The sequence below is a fragment of the Balaenoptera musculus genome, chromosome 14 (genome assembly GCF_009873245.2).
Source record: "Balaenoptera musculus isolate JJ_BM4_2016_0621 chromosome 14, mBalMus1.pri.v3, whole genome shotgun sequence".
In the NCBI taxonomy this organism is placed as follows: Eukaryota; Metazoa; Chordata; class Mammalia; order Artiodactyla; family Balaenopteridae; genus Balaenoptera; species Balaenoptera musculus.
In genome coordinates, this window is record NC_045798.1 from 18,090,895 (window position 1) to 18,100,861 (window position 9,967).

At 52.9% G+C, this 9,967-nt stretch overlaps 1 protein-coding gene across 1 annotated transcript in view; it reads right to left on the bottom strand.

Annotated features, from left to right (window-relative positions):
• Positions 1-1,063, bottom strand: part of KIAA1671 (KIAA1671 ortholog) — a 186,907-nt gene extending 185,844 nt beyond the window's left edge. Inside the window, 1 exon segment of the mRNA XM_036874227.1 lies at positions 727-1,063. The gene's annotated coding sequence lies outside the window, so the exon portion shown is untranslated.
• Positions 1,064-9,967: the final 8,904 nt, after the last annotated feature.

Here is a 9,967-nt window from a genome sequence, read left to right on the forward strand (position 1 = left end):
ACAGAGCCTGTACCTGTTTCATACCTTTTATACCTATTAATCCTGCCAGTCACCCAGACGAGGGAGGACTGTGACCCCCACCCCCACTCCATTTTACCCGAAAGGGAGACCTGGGCTCAGAGAGGTTAAGTGTTTTGTCCAAGGTCACAAAGAAGCTGCAAAGAAAAAGCACTTTCTTTGTGCAACAGGTATAGCCCTTTCCTTTCCAAAAGGTAATGGCAGCTCCTGTTTGGAGAAAGTTCAGTCCCGCGGGCAGGAAGCCCTGGCCACCTAGGCGGCGCGCGGAGGTCACACGGCAGCCCCACTACCGACCGGCTACCGACCAGCGGAGAAGCAGGGTTTCAGGGCGCGGCGCCGCGGCTCCGTGCCGAGTGTGTGCTAGGAGGGTGTGGAAAGGTCGGGCCCGGCTCGGGGGTCAACGGGCCGCTTCCCTTCCCCTGGGTCCCGCCTGTAGCCCTAGGCAGCGCCGCCAGCGGGGTGGGGGCCACCCGAGCCTACCGGGAGCAGGGGGATTGAGCCTTAATCCCATCAGGGCGCCTCTGCCCTGAGAAGGCGCGCGGAGGGGTGCGCAGGCCCTGCGTGGAGGGCGCGTCCGGAGCCCCGGAGCCCGTGGGGCCCCACGCGCTGTTCTCTCCACCGCCCCAGGTGCCCGCAGGATCCCTTCGCCCCGGGCTCCGCCTCGATCAGCACCCCCGCTTCCCCGTGTCCACCTCCTGGGCCTCCAACCTGCACGGACGTCCGGATCTTAGCAGTTCCAGGCTGGGTACGGATCTCCAGCGATACCCCAGCTCCCGGCCACCAGATCTCCTCTCGGAATCACTCCCAAGGCTCGGACCAGTGGGGGTCAGAGGAGAGGGATCAACTAGCTCCCAGTTTCCAATCACCGTCCACAGTCACCCCCAGGCTGGGGAGCGAATGGGACCCCAGGCCACCAGCGCCCAATCCACTCCTGGGATCGACTCCCAAGTCTTCAACTGGGTGGCGTGGGATCCATTGGCTGCCCAGTGAGGGATCTTCCCGCGGGATCCACTCCCAAGTCTCGAGAGACAGACCTCCCGGCTCCCAAATCGAGATGCCCCCTCCCCGCAGACCCAAAGCCCCGGGAGATCCACCGGGTCCCCACCTCTTCCCCGGCCAACTTTGCCAACTTTTCTCCCGGGGCCTCAGCCGAGCAGAAACTTGGCGGCCATCGCCGGCCGCCGCCTCCCCAGCCCCCTCGCAGGCCGGGGACAGGGGGAGGATGGCCTGCCCCCATCTACCGCGGCCGCCGCTCAACCTACCCTAGAGCCGCCGCCGCCGGCCCGCCGCGCCTCCACCTGCCCGCAGCCCGTGGCACCTGCCCGCGCCGCCCGCGGCCCAGCGCAGCCTAGCCTGCTGGGGGCGGGGCCTCGGGCGGGGAAGCGCCCCCGTCGCCATGGGAACCGTGGCCGGCGGCGCCTGCGCGGAGGGCCCCGGGGCGGAGCGCTGCCAGCGGACCCGTGCTCTCGGCCGGCGCCAGGGCCGGGGGACGGTCAGACAGGTCAGAGGTCGCGAGTTTGCCCCGACACTCCTCCCGGAAGCGGTCCCGGCCCTCGAGCCCCGACCCCGCCGCGCCGGACTCAGAACGTTGTTCATGATCCCCGCCCGCATTCCCGGGGTCAGTCCCCGGCTCTGGCTGGGATCCCCCGCAATGGACACCGACCGGCCGCCGGGTCTGCGCCCCCGAGAGTCTAATGCAGCCCGGTAACTCAGGAGGCGCACGGTAGAGCCTCGCCCATTGAATCTCTTGGGCTGCGGGCGCCGGCTTGGGGGGGTGGGGGGTGGGGGGTGTCTGCGCGAAGCGCTCGCGCCGCCTCGCGGCAATCAGGGGAATTGCACCCGGGACCGCAGGACCAGGGGCCTGGCAGGAGGTTGTTCACTCCGCTGGGGCGCCTACTGTATGCCACGCCTGCTGCCATTGTGTTGAGGTGGGGGTTGAGGTGTGAGGCATATAGAGACTTTTTGGACAAGTTGAGAGAATCGAAGGAAGCTGCTCCTGAATGGGAAAATGCCTGTTTTGCTCTCCTTTACTCATTTCATTCCATAGGTCTTTATTAAGCACCTGCAGTATGCTGGATGTCAGGGACCCAGTGGTGAAGCATCTGGCAATATACAGGCTCTCGTGGAGCTTACAGACATTGTAAACAATATTTGCACGAATAAATTGAATTGTATTTTGTGACTCGTGCTTCCTTCCTTAGGAAGGAAATGTACGGAGAGTTAATAACTGAAGGACCTAAAATCATACATGAATTTATTGTACGTCAGTTAGACCTCAATAAAGTCAAAGAGAGGAAAAAGAACATCACGCTGTGTGGCTTCAGGAGAATTGGCAGGGATCTCTCTTACCTGTCTTTCTCTCAGTTTGTGTGTGTGTGTAAGAAGGCACCACTGTTACAGGAGATACACACATCATATCTCTTGTTTCTTTTAATCTGCACTTTTGGAGTAAGTATCACCATTTTATCAAGCAGCAGCCTGAGACTAGCCCACAGTGATGGAACCCAGAAGTGGTGAGGCAGTGGCCCCATGACGCCCATGGCTGCGTTGGGTCTTCGTTGCTGCACGCGGGCATCTCATTGTGGTGGCTTCTCTTGTTGCGGAGCACGGGCTCTAGGTGCACAGGCTTCAGTAGTTGTGGCTTGTGGGCTCTAGAGCACAGGCTCAGTCGTTGTGGCACACAGGCTTAGTTGCTCTGTGGTATGTGGGATCTTCCCGGACCAGGGATCGAACCCGTGTCCCTCGCATTGGCAGGCGGACTCTTAACCACTGTGCCACCAGGGAAGTCCCAAAGTCTTACATCTTAGAATAATCTGTATCTGGATGTCTTGAGAACAGCCATCAGTAGGACCCAACTGAGTGGCTTTTAAATACGTCTACCACTCCCAGGGCGGAGTCTTCGTGGTGGGGGACAGAGAATGGTTGGATTGAAAGTTAAAATGCCTCAAAATCAACCTTTAAGCAGGACTTTTGCATTACATGTATATTGTATGAGCAAAGGCAAATCACTGTTTATCGTCTGCTGCCCTCTCTAGAACTTAGGGAGGCAGGGGCTTTTATCTCTTTAGTTCACTCCTTATTCTTAGTGCCTAGAGCAGGGCTTGGTACATAGTAAGTGCTCAATAAATACTGCGCTTAATAAATATTGGGTTAAATGCATGAATGACCAACAGCTGATAGGATACCCTCTGCTGTCTCTCCTCCCTAACCTTATCAGAACTTCCTGTCTCTCCCAGGCAAATCTCAATGAACCAGAACGTGTGGGCTGAGGATTCTGTTGAACTGGATGTCTCTCAGCTCCCCATCCAGCTTAGTCCTCCATCTTGGCCTCTCCTCTCTATCCCAGAACTTAAGCAGGGGAAGGGAGAAGACAGTCCTTTTTCTGCCACCTATCACAGAAACCCCAAACTCAGATGTGTCCCCAGCCCTAGCCAGCTCACCCCCAACTCTACACCCCAAGAAATGCCCATCCCATGCCCAGTGTCAGTTCTTCTACCCACATCAAGCTTTGAGGGGAAATCCCAGACGTGCCAAACTACAACTCCCAGAGTCCTCCTGGCCCCAGAAGGGGCGGGACTTCCTGGCTCAGCCCCACCTTAGCTGATTCTGTCTGCATTCCTGTGTCATCCTTCCCAGGTGAGAGGCTGCCAGCCAGCACACACCCAGAGATTACACCCTGACCAAAGAGGTGTCAGGTTGTACATTGTTTTCAGAGCCAACACCCCACTCACCACTCCCAGCCCTGGCTTTTCTCTTCCTGAGGAGAGAGGACAGTGCCGCCCAGGGACTCTCCCAGAACCCCTTCTCTGCCATTGTTTGCCCCCTCCTCCAGAAAGTTTGTCCTGATCCGGCAGCTCTGTTCTCAGACTCTCTGGCAGCTCTGTCCAGTAGAACTTTCTGCAATGACAGAGATGTTCTATATCTGCACTGTCCAACATCAGCCGCAGATGACTACTGAGCACTTGAAATTCGGCCAGTGTGTCCAAGGAGCTGAATTTTTTATTTTATTTCATTTTAATTAACTTAAATAACCACACGTGGCTACAGCTACTGTATTGAACAGGACAGCTCTAGAACTCACACACTCCTTGGCAAAGAGCATATTCACACATTTTCATTGATGTATATTTATTCATTTTGTTTCTCCTGTAATTTACCTGCTCCTTGAGGGGGAGAGCCAGTACGTTCTTTGAAATGTTTCCTCTCAACACCAGGCCTTTGCCCATGCCATGGCCTCTGTCTGGAACACTTTGCCCTCCATCATCTGTAACAACTATGTGTCCTTCAGATCCTAGTTTTAAAGTCAACTCCTCCAAGAAGCCATCCCTGACTACCATCCCTGACCCCCATGCCGAAGCTTCTGAGTCTTCTAGCCCCAACTAGACACTGATGACACTGTAAATTACTTCTCTGTCTCACTTTCTAGACTGTGAGCTCCTTGGGAGCAGAGACTAACATAATACCTGAATCAGAGCTGACCCCCAATAAATATTCATGGAGTTCAACGTTGAATAAATGTTTTCACATGATACAATCCAATGCCTCATTCACAGTAGTGATACTAATGAAAGCTGTCATTTATTGAGCTGTCTCATTAAACGCCACAACAATCCTATAAGAGATGCTATATTATCTCCTTTTCACAGGTAAGTGATCTGAAGCTCAGAGAGTTTAAGTAAATCATTCAAGGTCACACAGCTAGGATCACAGCCTGGGTTCCCTAGAAAACAGAGCCTGAGGCAAGATTTATAAGCTAATGCCTTATTAGGGATGAAATCCCAGCTTTACAAGAGTTAAGGAAAAGGGACTGTGAGACTGAGAAGAAGGGAGAGCAAATATAAGACGTGTCTTACTAAGTTGGCCACAGCTTTCCAAGAAAATACGGCCGGGAGTTCCACCACTCAGGGCATCTCTGGAGAAGCCACGTGAAACATGCAGGGATGAAGGGCAAGAACTTCATCTGCTGGCCCGTCCCCTTTCCTGTCTGCCATTAGTGACCATTGGGCCCAACTGCTCCTCATGTCTGGGCTGTGTTACCTGCACCTCCAGGCAGCCATGAGGGAAGCCAGTTCTACACCCAGAGCTTCACCTGAGTCTAGAAGAGGAGGCAGCAGAACCCTATTCCCAACCCCCAGCCAAGGATCCAGTCAGGTCGGACTGGACCACAGCTGGGGTCGTTGGAAGACCAAGCCACGACTCAGGCCTCATCACCGCAGGCTGAGCTGGCCAAGTGGCTGCAGCAACTGACCCAGGCCGCCTGCAGGGGCAGGTGAGCGGAGGCTGATGGCATCCAGTGCCGCTGGGTGGCCGGGAAGGACACAGCTAAGCACACCTGAGAAGGTGCATCGATCAAGCCTGAGAGATATCACACTGGGATTCAGATCCAGTTCAGACTAACTCCAAAGCCCTTCCACAAATACTGATTGAAAGAAAAAAAAAGAATACGTGACCAAATGAGTGGGAAAAAAACCCTGGCAATCATCTCTTCAAAACCCTGGTGTATTCCAGAGGCTCTCATTTTACAGTGGAAAGACTGAGGCCCAGTAAAGCAGAGATGCCCTGACCAAGGCCACACTGAGTGTGGGTGGCAGAGCTGGGACTTGAGCCTCGGTCTCAGGCATCACTGAACCTTCCTGCTTCTGACAGCACCAACTGATGTGTCTTATTTGTCGTGTCAGCATTTATAGCATCAGAGTGACGCCTCTTGTTCTCACTTTCCCAGCATCCACGGCCCATCCTCTGCTAACAGCACCTTGGTTTTCCTCCTAGAAACCACCCCATCCCCCAACTTTAGTCCATGTAGTTCTAGTGCGGTGAGCCTCATGACATGCTTACTCTAATCCCCATTCTCCAGCCCTCAATCCCTAATCCTTGAGCCCAGGTCCTAGGTCTGGCCAATCAGAGCATCCCATTTCCCTGGCCACAATGATGGGACCCAAGCTTGTCCAGTGAGCGTTAATCACAGCAATTGCGGCAACTATGTGCAAAGAGGAGCTTTCTTTTCTCTGGGGTTGCTAAGCCTGGAGGCACCAGAAGTCAACACTGTGAGAGAGAATCTGCCTGAGAGCGAACGTAACTCAGCGGAAAATGGAGCTGAGAGATGGAGAGAGAAAGAGAGGTCCATTATTTGTTCACCTGGAGCCAGCTGTGCCTGAAGCTGTCCCACAGAATTTTCAGTTATGTAAGCCAATGCATTTCTCGTTTCTAATTGAGCCAGTTGGAGTTGTACTTCCATCACTTACCGCAAAGACAAGACAAGCGCCTATTCTGTGCCAAGTTTTATGCTGAATATGGGGGACAAAGATTTTTCAGATCCAGTGCCTACTCTCCGCAAGTTCACAGCCTGCAGGGTAGATATCCAGATCCCAGAGAAATATCCCTCAACTAGAATTACCAAGGCAGAAAGGTAGAGAGCACAGTGGCAAGAACTTCAACACCTGGTGTTTAATCGTAGATCGGTTAATCCCTATTCATGTCTTCTCCTACCCAGGAACCCCTATACCCTCACCATATCCTGATTTGGGGCTGGCTTTTCCCTCTTTGCCCAGCCCACCCAGCAGCCCAGTGAAAGCCTGTCGATTTAAGGAACTGGGAAGGAAAATACACACACACACACACACACACACACACACACACACACACACCCTCAGGCCAGCTTATCACACACTTGGACTTTGTTCAGCAGCCTGAATGTTTCCTTCAAACGGAAGGACACCTGTTATGAGGTCCCAGACGTACAGTCAAAGCTGGAGCCTGAGAAGAAGTGGCCACGCTGGAGGGTCTTGACCTGAAGTGTGGTGAGTCTGGAGGGAAGAAGGATGTGAGGTCAGGATGGGGAGAGAGGAAAGTATTGTCCAGGAGCCATAATGGGCTTTAAGGGTCCATGAGCCCCTGAAATTACAATACTGTGTGTGTGTGTGTGTGGGTGTGGGTGTGTGTGTACAAGTAAGTCTGCATGAAGGATGCATCCATGCTTTTAAATCCTATTTTCAAAGGAATTCATCACCTCCAAAAGGTTAAGTCCCACTGGTCTAGGACATGGCCATCCTTCTGCAGGTGGGTGTTCTAGTCTACTCAGGCTGCTATAACAAAGTGCCACACACTTAGTGCCACTAAGTGGCTTATAACCAACAGAAATTTATTTCTCTCAGTTCTGGAGGCTAGGAATTCCAAGATCAGGTAGATTTGGTGTCTAGTGAGAGCACACTTCCTGGTATATAGATGGCTGTCTTCTTGCTATGTCTTCCCATGGCAGAAGGGGCAAGGGTGCTCCCTGGGGTCTCTTTATAAGGGCACGAATGCCATTCATAAGTCCACCCTCATGACCTCATCACTTCCCAAATGCCCATCTCTCAATACCATCACCACTGGGGTTAGAATTTCAACATGTGATTTTGGGGGGCACACGAACACTCAGTCCACTGCAATGGGGAAACAGAGGCTTGGAGCCATTACATTACAACATAATTTGACCAGCTCACACAGCCAACTTGTAATGGAGCTGGAAAAGCACCAGAAGTCGGGCTGACCTGGCTGTGCAGCTAGGAGAATGAGACAAGGGATGTGGGTCAAAGTCCTCCCCTAAACCCGACTTGCCCATCTTCAGATCTCAGCCTGGATGTCACCTGGCACCCAGGCTGGATCAGGTGCCCCTCCTCTGAGCCTGCCCCAACGTCGCCCTGGGCTTTCTCTTGGTGTGACGCTGTGTCTGTTTGCATCTGTTGATCGATGGGTTGGCAAAATACACATCTCAGACTTCATTTAGGCTACACCACACCCAGATATCTCCACCTCTCCTAACAAACCGGTCCCTCCTGCAGCTTCCCTATCTCAAGTAAGGGCAGCTCCTCCATTCCAGGTGCCAAGGTCAAAAGCCCTGGAGGCATCCTTGCCTCCTCTTGGTCCCTCACACTCCAAGTCCAATCCGTAAGCAAAGTTGGTTGGCCGGACCTGCCTTTTTCCTTCAACAAAGATCCAGAATCTGCCCCCACCCACCCTCTCTCCTCTCTCTCGGATCCACTGATGTCTCTCACCTGACCGACTGAAGTTGCCTCTGGTTGCTTCTCCCTCGCCCTTCCTTCTGCCTCTCCTCCATGCAGAAGCCAGAGTGATCTTTTTAAAACACTGGGACAGGTGATGTCACATCTCTGCTCGAGACCACCCACAGACTCCACATCTCACTCAGAAAGTAAAAGCCAAAGATCCGTCATTGCCTACAAGGCCCACCACTCTCCCCCTTTCCTCATTCCTTCCAGTTACCGGGTCCTCTTTGCTTCTGCCAACACGCCAAGTACACGCTTACCACAGGGCCTTTGCACCTGCACCTCCCTCTACCTGGAATTTCCTCCCCCATAAATCCACATGGCTTCCTCCCTCAGCTCTTACTCAAAGGTCACCTTCTCATGGGGCTTTCCTGACCATCCCCCAGTCACTCACCATCTCCCTTCCCAGCTTCATTTTCCTCTGTGGCACTTATTTACATCAAGCATCTTATATATTATTTCCTTATTGTCTCTCTCTCCCACTAGAGTGCAAGCTCCATGAGGACAGTGGTTTTGTCTGTTTTCCTCACTACTAAATCCCCAGCACCTAGAACAGTTCTTGGAACATAGTAGATGCTCAATAAATATTTGTTGACTGGATGGATGGATGATGGACCATAGTCTTCCATCCTGTTTGTCTGCCTTGCCCACGAAACCCTAAGCTCCTTGAGGGCAGGCACTATGTTCTGTTCACCACTGTATCTGTGAAGGTCACATAGGGCTGGGCACATAAAAGTTGAATGAATGAATGACCAATTCCTTCCAGTTCACAGAGGAGGACATGGACACCAGGATGAGGAAGGCACTTGGCTGTGGGGACATACCAAGGCTCTGGCAGCCACCTCTAAATACCCAAATCCCAGTTCCCCTCCTGCCATGGCTGACTATGGCTACCCTGGCCATCTATGCTCACTGGCTGGAGCAGGTGGGAGGGTTGACCAAATTCTAACCCTGGGTAGCTCCTAAAAAACGCTGGGGTATTTGACTTTTAAACTAATTCCTTAATATCACTTTGGGTTTAGGTCCCAGAGTCAGGATCCTGATTCCCTGCGTTTGAGTCCCTAGTCCACCACTCATTTCCTGAGGCTTCGTTTTGTCATCTGTAAAATGGGAACTCAGATAACAGTACTACCCACCCTATCACAGAGGGCCCACAGGCTTAAATTGAATGAGGCACTGAAAGAGTTTAGAATGGGGCTTGATGAGTGCTCAGGAATTGTCAACTGCCGTTAACAGCTAAGCACTGAGCTGGAGGAGAAAATATTCAATCCCTTTCAAGTTTCCCTTAGGTGGATTCCAGGTAATTGAAGCCTGGCCGGATGTGATTTCGGGTTATAATGCCTCATTTAAGTTTCTGGGCACCTGGACGGTTGGTGTGATTTTCCCAGGTGACACTGAGCACATTATCTGGAGAACAAAACTTCTTTCAAGGTCAGAAACGCCCGGAGAGGCACTGGGGCAGCCAGAGAGAGGCAAAATCACGGGCCTCAGTCAGCTCTGGGCTCCCCAGCTTCCTGGCTGGAATTACACCCCTCGGGATCCTGCCAACCCCAAAGTTGAGGCTGATTTTGGCGTAGGACAAAAATCCATCCTCCCTTCCTCAAGGGGCCGTGTCTCATTTGCTGGCTACCTGCCATGAGGTTTTTCTAATCCTGGGAATAAAACGTCTGTGCCACCTTACCCTGACCTACCTTCCCAGGCTTAGCTCAGCCCCTCTCCCTGCAACACACTTGCATCTGACCCCCTAGAACCTTCACAACACCCCTACCCCCATTTCCAGAGAGACGAGGTGACCTCCCCAAGGTCATATGGGGGAAACATGGTTTGTGTGCTTCTTTCTACCACATCATCCTGCTCAGTGATTGAACCCAACACTACATGCCCCCTGGGATTTAGAATCTGCTTTT